The sequence below is a fragment of the Patagioenas fasciata genome, chromosome 6, assembly GCF_037038585.1.
Source record: "Patagioenas fasciata isolate bPatFas1 chromosome 6, bPatFas1.hap1, whole genome shotgun sequence".
Taxonomy (NCBI): domain Eukaryota; kingdom Metazoa; phylum Chordata; class Aves; order Columbiformes; family Columbidae; genus Patagioenas; species Patagioenas fasciata.
In genome coordinates this window covers 36,025,225-36,037,792 of record NC_092525.1, presented here as the reverse complement: position 1 = coordinate 36,037,792, position 12,568 = coordinate 36,025,225, and positions in this window count along the sequence as shown.

The following is a 12,568-nucleotide window of genomic DNA, read 5'->3' as shown; positions in this document are numbered from 1 at the left end:
TACATTTAAGTGTCTAGATTTGCTGCTCATTTTACCTTTGATCTCATCACACAGTATGGACCAAATTTTTTCGATGACCGCAGGCATCCGTGTGCTCAAGATACAGAGGGAATAAAAGGTATAATTGATGTAGGAGTTAAATAGTCCAGCTGGCTGAGCTAGCCATGGCAATATGGGGTAGGTGGGGAGGCCAGGGGAAAAATGATGATTGATACCTTAGCAAGAAAGCATTTCATTATTCACATTCCTGCCTTGGTACACTAGCAAGTTTCCATACAAGGACATGAATATTGACAGGATGTCTGTGGCGACACAGAAGCCTACATAAAAGCATCCTCTGACACAACTGTAAGATTGAAGTTGTCAGCTGGGGATTTTGGGACAAGGAACAGTCTTTCTCATTTAATCAGATCCGTACTAAGGCAGACTATTCTGCAGGGGTAGTGATTTTGATAGTGTTAACAGTTCTGCTGTCTTTAGAATTCTGACCTAACCTGAGATGACTGAAGAACTAAAATCTCAGAGTCATTATTTTAGGCCATTTTTAAACTTGGGAAACCAACACTGAATCATCATCCAGTTCTTCTGACTTAACATTTTCATCATATCCATAGCAGAGTCACAAGGTTGTAAATAATAATTAAAAGCTAAAAGGACAAGACCACCACCTGATCATAAACTAGGGGAAATCAATGCTGATGCAAAGTTCCCTGTCAAAAACATGGGGAGATAAAGGTTGCCATGGTGCATAAAGGAGCAGTCAGGAATACTCAGGATTCAGTAGACCACTGTTAAGAAAAGTTATAAATATCGATTAAGAAAATACATTAAAAGAATCAGAATAGAATCAAATTTATATATGCATTATGAAACAATATATACCTCTTCATTTTTAACCATAGTACCTTAAGCACAAAATTTTGAATTTGTTAGTTAAATACATGAATAACTACCCTGCCAGAAACATTTTAAAAAAGGGCTGAAGAAATCTTTGGAAACCACTGAGGTAACATCAAGAAGGGAAACAGCTATTATACTCGTTAGTATTCATACTGAAGAAAGTTAAATAAACATACTGTGATAGAAAAAGGTATCTAGAGAGAAAATAATTTATAATACAAGAAAAAAGAAATGGAGAATTCTGTGCAAAACAAGAATTTCAAGAGACAAATAGACAAAAAAAATTCCACTCAAGTTTGATAGTTACTTGATGAGACAGTTCAGAACTACCTCTCCAAGATATGGAGTAATGAGGTAAGAACCCATATACTAAGTAATTCACTACAATATAAAAAAAATCCTGCATCAAGACACAGGCCATTTTTAGCAAGTTATTTTGCAAATCAAGAAGAATTACCACTAGGTGACAGGATGTCAGTCATGGTTTCTGTTTGTTTTGTTCTTCACAGGGCCCTGGAGATCAAAATTCACTTACTGAAGGCTAACTAGCTAGCAGAAGTGGTGAAGCTAGCAGAAAACAGACACTCAGAGACAAGAAGTGTCCTGTCCAATTTCCACAGCAAATGAATGGGGTCACTGAGGGAGATAGCCAAGGAAGAGTGCAATCTTTTTGGATCAGGTGTACAAGGGATAAGAGCTGTATTTTTCTGTTTTCTACCTGTGCAATTGGCATAAGAACGTTTCCCCTCTCACATAGTTTCCTTCTGTTTGTTCACATTCTAAAATTTTTCACAACAGTTTCTTACTACACGGCAGTACAACTTCTAATATTTATGGTGTAAAAATGATAAATGATGGATTTTGTGATAACCCATTGTAATCAGCCAAATAGCTATCTTGTTTAAACAGTACCACTTACAACACTGAGAACAAAGCAACGCACTTGCATGGCCAAGCACTCTACCTGCAAAGCATCTTCTTTCCTCTGGTGGCCAGAAGAATCAACACAGGATTCAAAAGGAAATTATTCTAATAACGGTGTAGATAACTTTTATAGAGTTATATTAGTCAAACGTTATTTTAATGGACTAGGTTCTTCGTACCTTTCCATAAGGAAAGTAACAATAGATAACTAGTCATGAAAGAGTAAGATATCTTAATCAGTACTGCTATTTCTATAGATGATGATGTTATTCTGAATGTTTTTTTCACAGAGAAAAAAAAAAACCGGGAATGTGGGGTCACTTGGTCAAGGCAGTTCGGGGTAGCCCTGGTTTGAGGGATGATTAAGATCATATAGATACAGAGAAGAGTAGTCCACTACCAGAAGCAGACCAGTACATCATTAATAGCCAAGATGACTGCTTTTCAGAAGATCCTGCCTGGATTATCCAGATTTTCTTGAACTACTTCATGAAATATTTGGACACCCTTCCTTAACAAGTATACTCTTACCTATGAGGACAAGAAAAAACCCCAGGATTTTGATGAAAGAAAACAAATAAACAATTTGCTTGAAATGTGTCTATTTGAAAAATAAAGCAATATGCCATTATAGCAATCCACACTAACCCCAAAGGGATAGAAATGTTTGTTAATTATCTAAGCCAGGTATGAGGGTTTAACTATTACTAAAGAAAATTGGAAACTGTCACTGCCTTGCGATGTTTTGCAATACAGACATTAGATACAAAACTTCCAGTTACATTTGTCTGACTCTTTTTGTCACCACAAACCCACCCAAATACAGTAAACAGGAGTCAGCCTGAACTGATCAGGTAAAAATATTTTGTCTCTTCAAGTAATATCAGTAATGTGCATACTGAAGTTCTCTGAATATTGATATTATGTACATAGTGCGCTGTTGGGTAAAGATATATATTCAACTTAATTTCCAGTCGTTTGGAGCAATAAAGCAAGGCAATTAAGAACTGGGTCTGCTGCACAGCTAGGTCAGTTATGATTTCCCCATTCACTCCTGCTTGCTAGGGTTTTTTTTGTTCACAATTTTCTAAAGACCTTGTTTCAGCTTCACTAATTGAAACGCAAAGTACGTATCTCCCTATCATCAATGCTCCTCAGGGATAGGAGCCTTGTGAAGGTATTACAGAATTTGTTCCACTACACAGTCTGCTATCCACCACGGGCCTTGATGAGAGAGCAAATTCACAATCTTAAATTAATACTTACGTATCAAGAAGCAGATTTATATCCTTTACTGTGAAATAATATATTTCTTCCCTTAAAAGACTTTTTCACTAGATGTGCTGATGTAACCTGAATGCAGTCTGTGTGTCACCACTATTATATACCTGAATATGCAGTTCTATGAAACAAAACCACATCAGCAAATGCTCGGTAAATAACAGGCCTGAAGTATCACAAACCTGCATTATATTCATAAGCAATTTCAACTCTATTTGGTTGGTTCTTCAGAATGTCTTGGTACAATACAATATATTGAACAGTTAAGCCATAGGAAGCTTTAGAACACAAAACTTTTTCCCTTCTGTCTCTGAATTGCAAAATACATGCATAACTCCATTCTTCTGTTCTCAAAGTCCAACTGACTAAGACCAGCTCTATTAATTCAGGTTTAAAGCTGTTCTGATGTGGTCTACAGGGTAGCATAAGTTTATACAATCTTTATAATTCAGCCAAGACTTATATTCAGGGGAGGGAGATTTACAGCATTATTTACTATTCTATTTGCCACGAAGGTATCTCATGCTAGGTATCAGTTGGTTGTCACCTTCATGAAAACATGAATAATGAGAAGCCCATTGAAAGATCAAGGCTTCAGAAAGACAGGCTCATTTTCAGTTAAACTGTTTTTCTAGAGGAACAGCCAAACAGGTACTCACGAAATCCATAAAATCTTAGCTTGCCTAACGGTGAAGTTTTTAAGAAAAGGGGGACAAATAAAAATGTTTGAAGGAACTTCCAATGGATCTTACTGGATATATATATATATATTTTTTTTTTTTTCCACAGATTATATTTAATCTGGTTCTAAGATACCCATCCTATGACCAAAAATATTAAGTCAGACTTTAAGAATAGAAAATTGTTTATTTATACCCAGAAAAGATCAGAAGACCGACCTAGAGACCTGAGCCTTTTAAAAACAGTTCTATTCCTCACAAGGAAACATCAAAGCCTAATATGATCAGCAAGAGAGGAGAACTTTTACCTCACAAGCCTCATGAGGAAAATAGAAGAATTAGTCATTTATAACTCATGATAGAGAAGAACAAAAAGAATATGAGTACCTGTTTATGGTGGGCAGTAATTCATGTATTCTGTAGCTACAACTGCAGTACAAGTCTTCATTTCCAGCAAAAAAGCAGACTACAGGCAAAGAAACTCTAGAATTCCCTAAAATTAATCATACAGTTGTAAACACTTGAGTAAATAATACAAAGAAAACAAACAGTAATAAATATCTCCTAAAAGACAGGTATAAAGAATAGAGCAGCTGACCAAATTCCAACCCTCTCCTCCTTCCTTTAAGTACCTCGAGTAAGATTTTTTTCATAGCCTCAATATTCACAGTTGACCTGAGCCCTTTTATTACTCCACCCTCAATTAGTCTCAACAGGATACTTTATAAAACAGGGCTCAGCATGCACAGTATTTTGGTTTAAAAGGGGTGATGAGGTCATTCAGCATTTTGCTCTTTCAGCCTTAATGCTACTTTTTAAGTAGAAAGGAATATTTTTAGTGTCTCTCTTTACTGAAGCTTCTCATTTGTGTGATTATTCTCCTCAGATGCAGCACATGATATGCAACCAACAATTGTAGCTTAAGTTAAAGTAGAATATTATGTAGTTTGAATTAATACTCGGTATTTGGGGATTGTCACCTATAACTAGAGACTTTTAATCCTGTTTACTTCTGGATAAAAATTGAAATAGAAGGTTAAGTTTATAAAGGTGTTGTCCAGGATCTGTTAGACTTTTTCTGTGTACAAAACAATCTTCTATAGTGCCCACATGTTATTCAAGGCTATTCTTGTTGTATGTTTCACCAAGTGGTAAGATATATATTTTTTTAACATTTGCATTAAAATATTCATAATTGAAAACTCATTTTCAGTCCATAATTTTTTTAAAAAGGTGCCTAAATTATGTGTTGCTGGTGAGATATGTGTAAAATACCTGAGAATTACAGGTTGGGGTGGATCAAATTATTAACTGACTGACCATGGAATAACAGAAATAATTAGAAGTAGTTATTTTTTCAGCATGCATTCAAGGTCTTTGGAGTATGCCACATAATTTTTCTTGCACAAGGGAAAAATCAGGTCACAGAGTATGTAGTGTCTCACACCTACTTCTTAAACCTCTAAATACTTGGTAGCACAGTGAACACTAATGATGTGGCTTTCTGCAGTATCTCACGCACTTGGACTCTGAGCTGTACCCATGTAAGTACTGGAGTAGCATTTCCTACAAATGCTCTATGTTCAGATTTCTCCTTTCCTTGAGTCCTGGTATGAGAGTTGCCCTTGAGGAAGATGTACAGGGTGTCTGGGGTTAATGGGGCCCGGGGCTTTAGGGGGGGCATACACTGAGCAGCTTGTTTTTAAATCACAGTACACAGAGGTGTTTTTGACTCTACTGCAGTGACAGTTCAAATATAATTTTAAAAGTAATAAAATTGGTCCCAAAAGTTTAGGGATTCAAGCTGCTCTAAATTCGGCCTTAAAACCTATTAGTACAGATGATCCTATCAGTTCATTAAAATGCAAAAGTCAGATACAGAGTGACACAAGTAACTCAGTTCCTCTTAGCAGAAATATTCAAAATGTGAAGGTAGCTAGATACGGAGAAAGTCTGTTCTGCCCTTGGGGGGCTTGGCACAGTGACCCTCCTGCCCAAAGAGATCTGATGTTGTGAAGTCCTGATTCCTGCCCTTATCAGGAGCGGTGGGGAAGCAAACCAGTGTCTTCAGGGAGCGCGAGCTTGTGCTTGCTACCCCACAGTGTGCTCAGCAACTGCAGCAGCTGTGGCAGAGCTGGTATAATTAACATACTTCCCCTCTGAGGTGTGATGCTGGAACAGGAGCAAAAAGGCAAGAGGTATAGTACGATTAATGAACAAATCAGGCTGCAGAATTAGTCAGCTTGGCCCTTCACAGGCTTACGTTATTGAATCTGTACGTGTGTATAAATTCATGTTTTATACCTGTCATATAATTTCAGTTTTTATAGTTTCATATCATATTTAACCCCCAAGGTTTTTTAAAAAAATTTATTTTATTTAGCTTGCTTCTTATGCAGGTGTCATTACTTTTTAACTAGTAGGAAACCAACCATCTGACATTTCAATTTAAATCAGGCCTGCCATTCATTTTTAATAACATTTATGGATCTCTGAGGTAGAAGAAATCTATACACATTTTTAGAAAAACAAAATCAGCAGGAAATAGAAAATCCTTAGCAATGCTTTGAACTTCTTTCTAAAAAAAAAAAAAAAAGACACTGAAGTTTTTTTCTGTTTATTTAAACGCTCATGAACATTTCAGATTTAGGCGGGCTTCTAAGAGAGAAGCATCTTTCTAAAACCCTAAGGCTTTCAAAATGATTTGCGACTTGTGATCCTGGCATTTCTCCGCTTCACTATATCTGTCTGTCCATCTTTCAGCTCAACTGGAGAAATGAATTGTGTAGGTTATATAAAAATAATTCAGTTCCTTATCCTTTCTGAGGTGACTCAGAAACAGGTTAATTGGAATCCATTATTTACAGGTGATAAGTTGAAATAAGTGGGTTCAAGATTTTGAAGTCTTATGCATTTCCTTTCTTGCTCAGCTTTTACTCAGATGCCTTAAAGAGATTTCAGAGTATTAGAGGATCTAGCCAGGTACAACTTAATCAGATTTTGTTACCTTCCAAAGAGAATAATAACCTTGTTCTCTCGCAATATAATAAATAATTTTATTTTATTAATTTAAAAATATGTTCAATTATTTTTAATTTGTTCTTAAAATATTCTTATCATTATTTTGCTTCCCAAAAGTCAGTTTTCTCCGGTTCTGTTTGAGAAGAATCTCTGCTGCAGTTGACAGTAGTGCTGTTCTCTCACTGTCAAGTGATTTACTCCTTTTAGGAAACAGCATTCTTAAAATGGCTACTCTTGCCAATATTCACTACTGATAAGAATATTAACACCTTCACGATACCTATTTGCCAAACCATCATCATCTATTAATTCAAGTAGTTCTTAAAAAACTTATTCAGTACTGTAGAAAAGTGGGTTAATATTAATTAAGAGTGGATTATAGCGCGTGTATCAAAACCTACCTAATTCAGTATATAATCCTTTCTGTGTAGACCTTGACCCTACTTGAACTGATGATGTGGTAATGGACTAGAAATGTTGGCTTTCAAGAAATTTCCACATGTCAGTGTTTTACTTGTGTGTAATTATCTCTTCTCTTTTACGTGGTCACTAAATACAATGTCGTCTTAGGCAGAACAAAGTTTCCTTATTCCCTCATGTTAAGAATGCAGAAATATATTTTTATTAAGCAGGGACAAAGTGAGTTCTTCAAATATGGTATGTGAGAAAAGCCTTTCATTCTTCATACTATCTTCACTTCTGCAATATTTTTATCTGCCTGATCCGAGTCTTTGGAGCTAAAACTATTCTCAAGATACGCTTTCCTCATCTGAAATCACTAATGGGACATTTAGGTACTATAACCACTGTTACTGTAATACCATGGTAACGACCACAGGCAAACTGCAGCACAAATGGAAATCTTGGTAACACCGAAAATTATCAAATATACCTTATGGAGTTTAGCTATAATGACTATTTCTGATATGCTTTCCGATAACTAAATGTTAAGATGCTGTGTGTAATCTTTTCAAAATTCAGCACTGGACCTAAATTCAGGAAGAAATTGAAAGCTCAGGAGCTATTCAGCCTTTTTGGATGGCCTCAGCTGTTCTAGGAGCAGACAGGCAAGATTCAGCCAGTTTGCTCTAGTCAAACAGCATGCTTTTCCTGGGTGTCGTGTTAGCAGATAACATATAAGAATTACTTGAATTGTATATCAAATGTGTACCACATTTCCAATTATTTTGCTCTGAAAAGCATAGGAATAAACTCTACAGCACTTCAGATCGAATTCGATGCATATAAGCATTTTTGGACACAATATCTCAATAACCTCACCTTAAATTTAATCAACGATCTGCAGATAAGCACTTTTGGGCTACCAGAAAACTATGAGAAATCTCAGAATTTTCTGTGACTTGTTATTGCCTTTATGGTACCATGTAAATCCAGTAGATCTGCAGAAACTCTAGGTAAACTTACAAAGATTAACAAGCCTTTTGCAGAGATCTTACAGTTTCATTGGATGAAACATATATAGAGAGGTGAGAGAAAGAGGAAACATGTCTATCCTGCCCTTTTCCACAGCAAACAGGCACACTGCTATAAAATGCTGACTTACTCCAGTAACTGCAATTTTTTGAACAGAAAGTAAGAAATACATAAATAATATATAAACAATATTCTGCTATTACGTACAAAAGAGAATCTGTCTTATTTCATACGTGATTTACAAAATTGTGTGGTCTGCTTTTCTGAACAAAGCTTTTTTTGTTTGCTTGTGTATTTATTTTTATGAAACTTACAAAAGAGCCATGCAATTTCCTAAAGAATGTGTTTGTCCTTGGGATGTGAAAAGGAAGGAACAGCTCTGACAAATGTCTGCTATATAAGAGGTAAAACTGGGTCTTATCACCACACTGTTCTTCCCTTCCCTAAAAATTTGTATACTTATGTTTTTAATACTGGGGAAATAATAAGAAAATGGTATTAAATACTATAAACAGGTTTGGGAGAGATATGTGTTGTTTCTGGTACTTTAGGGTGAAGTTTCACTAAGTAGTTTTAAGCTATTGATTTGTTTTTTTTGTCTGCGGAAATGTATGGCAGAAAAGTGCACTGCAAAGCATGTCCTGGAATAAGGGTTATAAACACCTAGCCTGTGGGCCACATTTGCCAGATAACTTTTGCAGCATTGAGTTACTTTCTGCTTCAGCACGATTTCTACATCAAAAGCCTATCATTCTCCTTTAGTCTTTGAAATTTCAAAAGAGGAACAGGTGCAGTGGACAATAGATCTAATAGGTCTAGACTAAAAGATGTATTCAAGCAAAGCATTTACATCTCTAGTGTTCTGCATTTGCCAGCTTCACACTGATAGTGGAAATTTAGCAAAGCCCACCAAAGCGATTTCTCAATAGCTGCAGTGGTAATGTCTTTAGCTATGACTCTCTGATCTTGCTATTCAGTTATAACCATTGTGGTTAAACAGAACAAATCGAGTAGATATATATGACCATCTAACAGTAAGAGAAGTATATCGTACTTATAGAGGAAGAAATGTGTGCATCTAATACTACATGCAATATTAACTGAAAAGTCTGCGCAAAGAGCCTTGACTTTCAGAGCAAAATTACATTATTTCCCACATTCAAATAATTAAGAAGTGGAGAAAACAGTCATAAATGTACTTTACAACAATTCTTCAAAGAAACTCATTTCTATTTTCTGTGAAAAAAGTCTTGCACTACAATCATATTAAACAACATAATCATTTTTCAAAGTTGGCTGCGCATTTGTGCAAGCATATATATGTATATATATGTGTCTTTATAAGTGCTAACTTGCAGAGGGGTGGTTGGATGGTAGCAGAAATGCAATTTTAAAGTTCGGCTACACAATTTTGAAAAATAATACTTTTAATTCTTGCCCGCCGTGGCTGAAAAACATTTGTGAAACAGATTGAGATTTATCTATCTAAATCTGTTACTGATGTTTCCGTTAGGTGGACTATGTGGTTCAACCAAAACGCTGGGCTTGTGCTCTCGTTACACAGCTGTCTCACTCTGTCTTGTCCCTCACCACAGATGTGCAGAGGCTGCTCTCACTGAGAGGCAGAAAATGAGTCAGAAGACAAGTATGATCTGACTGGCTATCAATACAGGAAACAATACAGGTTGGCTCAGTAGTTTGCTGTTCTGCAGTCCAGAAAACAGAAATAATTATTTTATAGCCTTCTCAATTGTACGAGTTATTAGTTTTGGATTTTTGTGCATATTCAGCTTGTCCATGGCCTGGATTTGCCCTTCTCGCTAACAGTCAACAACAGTTCATGAACCACAGGGCCCAATATTTGCATATGGAGGAATAGAGCGCATTGTAATATGCATATCTGGAATCAACAATAAATTAGCAATAAATATCTGGAATCCTGGCTCTCAGACCATACTGGAATGCGTGAGAGTGTGGTAAAAATTAAGTACAGAAAATTAAGTGAAACTGAAAGGGAGTTACTATGTCAGCATTACAGCAGATTTCTAATATCCTTTAAAATCTGATTAATTTATTTTTAAAGTCATACTCTGTCTGTACGACATTTACTATAAGATTTACTAGACACACCCATTACCTCAGTGAAACACAAATCTCAGTATCTTAAAGTCTTGCAGTGCAACTTCAGATTGTGTTTCAAGGAAAATATAGGAACAGAAACAGAAAGCAGATCTAAAACCGTAAAACAAAACAAAACAGACCATTTTTTTCAGATATTTTGAAGTTTTTCAGGGATTTGTGCTGACGGATAACGGCCAGGTTTCAGTGTCTGGCAAGAGCCATGCTGGGCTCTCAGGCCAGTGGAAAAATTCAAAGAAACTTGGAGCTACAAAATATTGCATAGTCTCTCTTAACCGGACATGGAGAAAGAAGCCTAACATCTGGGCTGAACCAAAGCATTCAGGGAAACTGTCCATTCTTCTCGTCATTGAGACTGCATTAAATTGAGAGGCACAATCACTGTGTTGTCAGTAGAAACATATCTATGTATGCAAGAGCTCTGTGCTTGCTAATAAAACTGACAGTATATTGCAGCGAACTTCATGTGATACCAGTCATCTGTCCATTGCATATCACAGTGTCACTTCCTGGCTCACCAATCACCTGCATGAAGATGTGGCTCAATTACAAGCCCTTATAAATAAATAACAAGTCAATCTGACAACTCACTAACTGATTCAGATTAAAAATATGTTGAGCTTTATGAATTTTTAATCTGAAATATGAAGTACGACATGTTACAATGATAAATATTGATAAAACATCTAAACTGCATTCAACATGATCTAATTTATATTTTAAATATATTTAAAATAAATCTGAATTGAATTAGTTATACTTACAGTATATGAAAAGAAACTGGAATTAAGGTAGCAGATCCAACTGCAACTGAGTTCCTGGCCATGGGGAATGTCTTCTGGGCTTCTGAGGTGGAAGAACAGCTTTTCTTAGGTGAATAGAAAGCCCCTAGCAAACACGTTGCGAGAACTGGCTTGCACAACCCTTTTACGAGACTTCCAGCCTCATTTGTCCAGTGTTAGCCACAGACATCACCAGCAACCAGTGTGCAAACAGGTTTCCATCACCCCTGATAGCAGCTTTGTCCTGTATTTCCAACAGCAGTACTTGAGGAATGAAACTAAATCCTTTAAAAATGATGTTCTGGGAATTAAAGAGTTACAAGGCTCCAGCTGATTCCAACTAAGCACACAGTGTTGTTTTGACTCTGTGATTGTTATACATGTACTATATGTACTTAACTGTGTTCCTTGGAATTTGATAGTTTCTTTGTATGGGAAGAATTAATTCACTTTGGCTCTAAGCTATCAAGGACTGAATATCACAAGAGAAAATACTTGAAATCTTCTAATCCCTAAGAGGAGATGCAGTAGAAAGTATTGTATGAAATTCATTTCTAAAGGGTCAATACCACTTACAACAACGACAAGTGTTACAGTCTAATGAATGTTTGAAGCCCCTTATGTAATTAATAGTTTCAAGTGCTGCCTTTTGTGTTTTTCTTGTTAGTTTTTATTAACTTTGCTAAAAAAAAATATATATATTTCCCTGTTTGGCATTTAAATGATATTTTTAATCAACATTTTCCTAACTATAATTTCTATTTGAATGAATCTTTCTTCACAGCAGCACCCCATCTGTATTTTATAAACAGAAATCTGACCGTCCATTGCAAATGGAAAGTGCATTGAAGAACCTTTCTAAATCTAGGCTAAAAAAAAAAAAAAAAAGAAGAAAGAAATATAAAATAAGGCTGGAAGGGACCTTGAGAGGTCACCTCATCCATTCCCTCCGCCCCAAGGCAGAATCAGCTATACCTAAACTGTTCCTGACAGATGTTTGTCTAACCTGTTTTTTAAAACCTTCTGTGACAGAGATCCCACTTCCTCCCCGAGCAATCTATCCTTATGCTTAACCTTCCTTTTAGTTGGAAAGCATTTTTTTTGTTCTCTTTGGTTTTTTTTGAATCCATATTAGCTAACTTAAATCTTCATTGCTATAATTTAAGCTCATTATTTTCTGTTCTGTCCACCATGCTTATGGGGAAGTGATTATTCCCTCGCTCTTTGCAGCAGAGTTTTGCATACTTGAAAAGTGTTAAACAAGAGGAGGAGTTAGCAATTCTAAAAATATCCTCCAGCACAGTAAGTGACCAGTAGGGGAAAAATGGCTACAAATGTGGAATGCTTTGGAAGGGAGCCCAAACAGGCGAGCGGGACATAATGATCTGGTAATTTGACTAGACAGAA